At 34.6% G+C, this 9750-nt stretch overlaps 1 pseudogene; it reads left to right on the forward strand.

Annotated features, from left to right (window-relative positions):
* Nucleotides 1-3601: 3601 nt before the first annotated feature.
* LOC107671641 (probable rRNA-processing protein EBP2) overlaps nt 3602-9750 on the forward strand; it is a 7680-nt pseudogene continuing 1531 nt past the window's right edge.

The raw sequence follows: 9750 nt of genomic DNA on the forward strand, positions 1-9750 counted from the left end.
ATAAGAAATTAAAACTTTTATTATTAAATTGATCAAAAGTGACAGTAAAAACATTTATAATGTAACAAAAGATTTCTATTTCAAATAAATGCTGTTCTTTTGAACTTTCTATTCATCAAAAATTCTGAAAAAGTATCACAGTTTCCACAAAATGTTAAGCAGAACACCTGTTTTCAGCATTGATAATGATTATAAATGTTTATTGAGCAGCAAATCAGCATATTCGAATACTTTTTGAAGGATCATGTGACACTGAAGACTGGAGTAATGATGCTGAAAATTCAGCATTGATCACAGGAATAAATGACATTTTAAAATGTATAAAGAGAAATTTCACGCATACCAATGTCAAGTTTTTGGGGAGTTGCACCACATGATATACTTTACAACCTGATCTAATCTTGCCTCATCATAAAGAGGTCAATATATCTATATTTTAATATTTTAAAAGACATCTTGACACACATTCATGAGTTTCTGCAGCAGTCTTCTCTATGATATAATTTCCTGCTTGTTTGTTGCACCATATATATATATATATATATATATATATATATATATGACTTTGATCTGATGGACAGAAGGGTTTAAATGTTCATTACCATTCAAAAATATGGGGTTGGTAAGATACTTTTATAAATAAATGCTCATCAAGTCTGCGTTTATTTGATCAAAATACAGTAAAATTAATATAAGTGAAATATTAATACAATTTAAAATATCTGATTTGTGAATTAACTTTTTTGAAAATAATGATTAATATTTGTATAATCACATGTATTCAAGAGGTTCAAGGGGGATGAGATGGAAGCAGCAGTATGAGTGCTTCACCTTCAGTATTCCTTCAATCACTGCTTCTGTTTGTTCTGTCATCTCTGTCCAGGACAACGTCATTGTCACGAATCCAGTCTATGAACTTCCATTCACTCACCACCAGAGGTCCCCCTTCCATTACATTGACTCTCGCACTACACAAACTGTTGCATGTCATCCCGGACTACATATCCCATCATCCATTGCACTGATTGCGCACAGCACTGATTGCACACAGCTGTAACCAATCACACATTCACTATATAACACTCGCTCTGATCCCTTTCAAACTGCAGAGTATTGTATAGTGTTTATCACTCTCATAGCGATAGCTACTCTACGGAGCCTGTCTAGTTTTTCATAGCTTTATCTTAGTCTTGCCTTGTCTGTTTTCTCGTGTCCTGATCTTTGCCTGTGTATCTCGGATTCCCCCTCTCGTCTTGCCCTCTTCGGATACTGTTTGCCCCTGCCTGGACCTTTCCTTTGTACCTGGATTATTCCTCTAGTCTCGCCCCTGTTGGATTACGTTCACCGTCGACTGACCCTCGCTTGTTTACTGGACTGCTCTTGTTTTGTCTTCTATATACCTGTTTGCCATTGCCTGACCCTCGCCTGTTTTGACCACGCCCTTAATAAAGCTTGCAAATGGATCCGTACGTCTCACGTCTTGTTTGCCCCGTAACAGCTAGATAAGGTTTGTCCAAGAAGTTGCTATATTTGTCCCTAAACTTTTGAAAAAAGTCTCAAAAGGGGCGGGGAAGTCGTTAAATCTAGCTACAAAGTAGCTAAATTGGCAACACTGCGCCCTGTTGATTCTGTTCGCCGATCGTAGACCCCCACTAGCCCCCTCTATATCCCTGTTGGCATTGTCTGACCCTTGCCTGTTTCTGACCATGTCGGTTAATAAAGCTTCGCACTGGGATCTGCACGTCTCAGTCACTCCATGACAGTTATTCTTATGACAGAGATCAATGATCTGCGTCAGGAGCTGCGCACAGTCCGTATGCAGCTGCACAACTACGAGAATCAAAGCAGCTACATCAAGAGCTCTGTTAACACGAGAGGTGACCAATGTGAAATCTATGAGTTTTGGATAAACCTTGACAACATTGATGTTGACATCTCAGATGTTTCTGTTGGAGGTTCTTTTTCTTTCATGCTTTAGGTGCAGCTTCAGCAGGGAGGAACGGCTTGATGACGCAGCAGAGTTTAGAAGAAGCAGAGAAGATCACCCAGTTTCAGCGAGTGGAGATCCAGAGGCTCAAGCAGGAGATTAACGGCCAGACACCCTCATCCAGAGCCAAACTACCACCACTCGCCAACTGAATGTACTATTTGTGCTCCATGCATGAATAAAGTGTCAAATATAAGTCATTATGGGTGTTTCTTTATTAATCAACGATGAAGAGCATGACCAGATTTACCAGATGACCCAGAGATTAGCTCATTTAGGGCTTGTTAATATTACTCCATGAATTCCTGTATGAATGAGGTTTATGCAAAATACTTTGCCTCTAGAGTGCTGACAAATTACACGGAACACAAAGCAATTTCTAAATGATCAGCCATGTATATCAATAAAATACAAAGGAATGTAATTTAAAAATACATAAAAATAAACCATTGTATACTTACAGTATCCTCCGAGTTTTATATAATTAGTCTGCAAGCAAAGAAATATGTGATTTCTTAAATTATTATACAAATAGTACCTCAATTTTCATATATCCTAGTGATATTTAAATAATACATAGTACATTTCATTAAAGAGGCACTTTGAGACTCGCATTATATTTGAAATATTTATTTATTGCTTGTATTTTTTGTTGAACTGTAATAGTTATTAATAGTGATTTTCAAACAAAATTGAGTTTTTTGGAGTTCAGAGGTCTTTTATTTTTCAGTGATAAAAAATATCACTGAAAAAATTCGGCCTGGATCATTTTGTATGATAAGATTGAAAATTAATATGATGGCGTGATAAAATGACAAACCTTTAGAAGTTTTGATTTTTACTGTTTGTTTTAGTATTTCCATACTGAATTCTGAATCCATATTGTTCTTTACTAAATGTGTGTAATGGTGTCATAATGGACAGGTTGAGCTGCAGTTACAGTATGTTCATTTATTTTTACCTGAACGTTCTACTACTGTTATAACGTCATAAGCTGGAACACAGTAGTGCTGTTGTAGGTGACTGATAACTACTTATGAAGTACAAGTCATCCTTAGTGACATCCATGCTTAGTTTCATGAATTTCTGATGCTCAGGCCTAATAGCAAATTTTGATGAATTTATGACGTTAATACTAATGAGTAAGAATTGGTCATCATTGGCTGAATAGCTTAACAATGTAACAAATGCATGCATATGAACATGCATAGAACAAATTCATTTGTAGAACCATGGTGCACTGACAAATTAGCTTTATATAATTATACGGATTATTTACTGTATACATACAAGGCTACTGAACATCTTAAAGTAGATTTCTAGAATGACAGAATTATGAGACATTTTATACATTATAATTTCACGTTGCAAATTAAATTCTAAATAATAATAAATGAATTCAAAGAGCATGTGGTTATTTTTTTTCAATATGGTGTTTGTGCTCTACAGATTCCCTGCTTATTTTACCTGAACACAGATGTGTTAACACTGAGGGGTTATAAACGTGTTAATAACTCTTGGGTTTAAACGTTTTTATTTTGTTATATGGTTTTAAACAAAAGTATAGATTATGCGCCTATGCCGACAACCTGCCATAAACCCGGAACCATTCCTTTGTCGTTCTCTGTTTCCGTCAATGTTTTAATGTTACGCACACGCATGACAGTGCGGTCCACACGTGAAGCTTTGGGATGTTGTGAATTCTTCTGGTACTGTTTTTAGTTTTTCTAATCCCCGTTCGGTATTCGTTTACTATGGAAGAAATAGACGAGGATCCCCAGCTGGGGTTTGAGTCCGAGGAAGACGACGACGACGACGAATTATCAGACGGCGGGGTGAGAATATAGTGCATTTCATGTGTTTTGTTCAGTCAGGGCAGTTTTATATTACAACACCTTGTCATTCCATAAGTCGACAAGTAGGTAGTAGATCTAAAGTACATTTGCATAACACGTTTGTTTCATACAATTGTCTCTGATCAGCTGCAAAAAGCTTTTGCCAAGGGTTTGCTCAAACCTGGATTGAATGTTTCTGTGCTCGAGCCAAAGAAGGCCATCAACAATGTGAGTTTAGTGCATAACTTTATCCCGTAAAGCTTGACAAGATCTATCCATTTTTTTATTTATTTACTGGAAGTTTTTTTTTTTCACCTTTAGACAAAATGGTTTTTAAAAAATCCAGGTTGCGTATGAGTTTTATGTTTTGTATCATATGATACATCCGTATTTTATGGTGCATAGTGTATTATATTGTATTATATACTCACACTCGAGGAGGAAAAAAACACAGAAACACATAACTGATGCTTGATAGATGGTAGATGGACAAATAAACGTTCCTCAAAAGCCTGAGATATTTGATACTTACATTTGAACATTTTAGTACATTTTAGTAAGTAAACCTAAGTTGCTTCAGGTGTTCGATATTTCTAACAAGGTAAAAGTTGTTTACTTTTCAAAAAGACACTTGTTCCACAATTCTACTAATGACCTTTTACTTACTAAAAAGTCTGAATCAATCAGATGACAGATTGTATGTAGAAGATTGTGTACAACAGATTTGATAATGTTGCTAATTTAGAGGCCTTAGAAATTCATATATACTGAAATATGATACTGTAGGGTTTATAGAGTTAATAATATATGAATTGAAATGTGATTTGTTGAAAAATCGACTAAAACATGTTTAATGATTTTATTCTATATCATTCAGGAGGGTCTAAAGAAATGTCTTGCTGAGTTTAAGAAGAACCTGCCATGGGTTGAAAGGCTGGACCTCACCAACTACCCAGCTGTTGACTTTGTGGCAAAAGCGGAGGGCAGAGCGCAGCAAGCAGAAGGCAGTGAAGACGTCAATGCAGAGGATGACTTTCAGAGGGAAGATGTACTTGTAAGTGTGACTTGGTCATGTAGAACAAGGATGCTGCTTGACTTATTATGTGTTCTTGTGTGTGATATTATACCTTATTTTAGGGCTGCATGGTTTGCAATTGAATTGCGAAAAAAAATCATAATTTGCATAATCACTAAAACAATAACATTACCAATGATGGATTTTTGGATTTTAAATGGCAACTTGACTGACAACAGTTTAATAGCATGTTAGAAATATCATAGAAATATCTAATGTAAATGTTCAAATAAAGCTTTGAAAAAGTTTCATAAAAAGGTAAACCTCACATTTCAGCCTTTAAATAAAGAAAAGAGTTAAGTCAAAATGATTAATAGATGATTATATGTATTTTATCTGCTCCATAAATAATTCTAGATAACTTATCTGAATTGTTCAAATGTGTAGAATCCACACTGTTTTTCATCAACCGGTCAAAATTTACAGCAGGGCATGCAAATTCGGTCCGTTTTTGGCCAGACAGAAACCGCACACAGACTGAATGTAAATATAAGTCTCTGTAAATCCACTTGCTGACAGCAGGTGGCGCTTATGGAAAAGCAGGATTAAAGCTGCTTCCCGTAACCTCCGTGGACAAAGCAGTATTGCGATTAAGAACACTTCCTTTATTACATGGAGCGAAGATGAAAACAAAATGCCATCGAATCGTTTCTGAAGACAGTCAGAACCTTCAGAGGTACATTCATATAATTAAATATATAAGAAGAAATAAAAGATTTTTAAGAAGTATATAGAAAACCAGGTTTGTTGCTCTTGTTTGTAGGGCTGCGCAATTTGGCCAAAGGTTCTATAAATGTATATCAATATGACTACTACCAATTATTATTTTAGTATAAGGTTTATTAAAGCCTTTATTATAAGATATTATTATACACTTCTGTGACAGTAGTACCCTTGCGCAGAAAGTCTAAAGCCCCGTTCACACCAAGAACGATAACTATAAAGATAACGATATTAGCGTCCACACCAGCGAACGATATCGTCTGTTTATTCTAAGCGCACGCGTCTGCCGCTTTAAATTCTTGAGCTCATTACAGCAGGATGGATTCTGATTGGCTGCCAATTTTTTATCGTTCATCAGCTGGAGAAAAATCGTTTTGACGATTCCAACGATTTCGTTTCTCTTTGTCTTTATCGTTATAGTTGTGGTGTGGACTCTGCTATTCTTTAATATTGAGAACGATTTTTAGAACTATATCTTTATCGTTATCTTTATAGTTATCGTCCTTGGTGTGAACGGGCCTTAAATATGTAAACAGGTCATATAAGTTATGAGGAAGTCCCTAATATAGACAAAGGCAGGGTTGTCCAAACCAGTTCCTGGAGTATTTCGTCTGGGGTATTTTCATAAAAATAAATTATATTTATAATGCAATGCTAATCAACATAGCCTTTATTACAGGACAGAATACTATAAAAAATGTTCTGCCTCATTCTGAGATATAAATCCACATCAGATCACAAAAGGAAGTTATTTCAAATACTCAACTAATGTTATGAAGTGAGTTTGGAGTAAAGTCATGTTATTAAATGTTTAGAAACGCTTCTCATTACAGGTTTGGGAAGATGTTTGGCATGTTTTGATTTTCAGATGCATGCTATAAGCGACTCAAACTCTTTTTAGATAGAGCAGCATTACAGTGAACCAATCAAACCACTCTGATCACAAATGCTTTTAAATACTGGCTGTTGGATAGGAGTTCTCAGTTTCTTTCTTTGTTTTTCTTTTATATCGTGATTAATAGCTTATAAATAGCTAATAATAATTGTATTTAATAATAGCAAACAACATTTACACAAAATTCCTGAATTAACACTAATTTGACACTATTTTGAATATTTGGAAAGCGTGTCCTGTGCTTCAGTATGTTTCATATGTTAACTGGCGTGTTTCAGCTACCGACAGGCCCAAGCAGCTGTTTTATGGGTGCTGCCAAAACTGCATAAGTTCAAGATTCCTACCAAGCGACCTGAGGATTACTTTGCAGAGATGGCGAAGACCGATCAGCACATGCAGAAGGTGAGAAAATGACATGACGACCAGGCTTTATAGGAAGCATTTTGTCCAGTACACAGTGGACGTAGGAGTGCCAGTAACCTCCATCTCATAGACAAGCTAAAGATATGAGAATATATGCTATCGTTCAAATGTTTGGGGTCAGAAATACACTACCGGTCAAAAGTTTGGGATCAGAACGATTTTTAATGTTTTTTTACAGGAGTTTCTTATGCTCATCAAGGATGCATTTATTTGATAAAAAATACAGGAAAAAATGTAATATTATTATGATGGAAAATAACGTTTTTCTATTTTAATATACATTAAAATGTAATTTATTCCTGTGATGCAAAGCTGAATTTTCAGCATCATTCCTCCAGTCTTCAGTCTCACATGATCCTTCAGAAATCATTCTAATATGCTGATTTATTATCAGTGTTGAAACTGTTGTGCTGCTTAATATTTTTTTGGAACCTGTGATACTTTTTATCAGGATTCTTTGATCAATAAAAAGTTAAAAAGAAGAGCATTTATTTAAAATAGAAATCTTTTCTAACAATATACACTACCGTTCAAAAGTTTGGGGTCAGTAAATTTGTATTCTTTCTTTTGTTGAAAGAAATTAAAACTTTTATTCAGCAAGGATGTGTTAAATTGTTAAGTGTTAGCAAAGATTTATATTGTTATGAAAAGATTTATATTTTGGATAAATGCTGTGCTTTTTAACTTTTTATTAATCAAAGAATCCTGAAAAAAGTATTGCAGTTTCCAAAAAAATATTTGGCAGCACAACTGTTGCCAACATTGATAATTCTAATAATAAATCAGCATATTAGAATGATTTCTGAAGGATCATGTGACACTTTAGACTGGAGTAATGGCTGATGGAAATTCAGCTTTGCATCACAGAAATAAATTATATTTTAAAGGATATTAAAATAGAATCCATTATTTTATATTGTAATAACATTTAGCAAGATTACTGTTTTTTTCTGTATTTTTGATCAAATAAATGCAGCCTTGATGAGCATAACAGACTTCTTTAAAAAACATTACAAGTCTTACTGATCCCAAACTTTTGACCGGTAGTGTATATGTTTTATTAATTTATTTATTTTTAAAATGAATACTTTTATTCAGTAAGGATGCATTGATCAAAGTTGACAGTAAAGACATTTGATGTTGCAAAAGCTGTCAAATAAATACATATAGAATTTTTTTTTCTAGTCATCAAGTAATACTGAAAAAAAAGAGTTTTCACAGAAAAGTTAAGCAGTTTTCAACATTAATAATAATGAGATGTTTCTTGAGCATCAAATCAGCATATTCAGATGATTTCTGAAGGATCATGTGAAACTGAAGACTCGAGTAATGATGCTGAAAATTCAGCTTTGCATCACAGGAATAGATTACATTTTAAAATATAATAAAATATTTTAAATTGAAGTTAGATTTCTCAATATTACTGCTTGTACTGTTTATTTTTGATCAAATAAAAGCAACCTCAGTAAGCATAAGAGACAACAAAACATGCATAAATAAAAATGGCCAAATGTTTTATTAGATGAGTTCAGTTTCACTGTGAATTCAAAATCATAATTTTCCACTTTTTTTTTTTTTTTTACAGATTAGGAAAAAGCTTCTTCTCAAGCAAGCTGCAATGGAGAAGTCAGAAAAGGCCAAGAAGCTCAGAGAACAGAGGAAATATGGCAAAAAGGTCAGTTTTGAAACGCTTCCCAGATTCTCCCAGAATGATGTTTTTGGGCCTTGACAGACATGATTTCAAATCTCTGGCTCTACAGGTTCAAACACAGGTGATTCAGAACAGACAGAAACAGAAGAAAGCAATGCTGTCAGCTGTTAAGAAGTATTTTGCATTCCTTATTCGTGGAGCAAATTTTGACTTGTCCTCATGTCCCACAGGAATGACAGATAAATTGGACTTCCTGGAAGGAGATCAGAGACCGAAAGGATCCGAAGCAAAAAAGCAAATAAACAAAAAAGGGTAAGCAATGACGCTATATTTACTGTGTGTTTCAATAGCTTTGCAGAAGTTCAGGTGTTTTCAAATTAGATAAAGTTTATTTTTCGACAGGATGTGTTGTGAATGATTTAAATAACAATTCACAGTCTCTGATAGGCATTATTTTAAGTTTTCATTTTTTAGGGTGAAATATTCAGTTAAATGCTGCTGTTTGGTTTTTGTGTCTACATTTATCTGTTCAAGTGTAATGCTGTCATCCTAAACGAGATGTTCAGGAGGTCATAGAAAGAAGTCTACTCGTAAATATGAAACTTTATCTGTATGTATATGATGTTAGATTTCTAGCTCTGTTTGATTTGATATCATCATTTTGGCAGCTCCTGAAATGGGTCATATCATTAACATTACCTGCGCAGTTGAGTTAAATACACTTATTGAGGGATATGCGTTTATTGCATTTTATAAAGTTTGTCTTCTTTAATGCTGTTAAACTGAACAATAATTCGGTTAAGTGGTGTGAAGCTCACTGTTTGCTGAAACGTCCACAACATTAACAATAACATTGAGGAGCGTGCAGTAGGGCTGTCAAAATTTTTTTTTTCGAATATTCGTCGAATTTAAAATAAAAATCCACATTTGCATTCGAATTTTAGGTGTGCGTCAGGCAGCCTTATCAGTGGCGCACGAGATGCGATGACGATGTAAGTGTCATTGCATTTTAATGCTTTTGTTAGCCTATCCAGTTGAACCCACTAGATGCAGCGCTGCTAAGTTGTTCATTCAAAATACTGCAGAAAAAGAGAATAATCAATGCGGAGAAGATGTTGTTTACGTCAAAACCGAAACCAAGCCGTTCACACAGAACGCATA

The sequence above is a fragment of the Sinocyclocheilus anshuiensis genome, unplaced genomic scaffold, assembly GCF_001515605.1.
Source record: "Sinocyclocheilus anshuiensis isolate Anshui unplaced genomic scaffold, SAMN03320099.WGS_v1.1 scaffold524, whole genome shotgun sequence".
NCBI lineage: Eukaryota > Metazoa > Chordata > Actinopteri > Cypriniformes > Cyprinidae > Sinocyclocheilus > Sinocyclocheilus anshuiensis.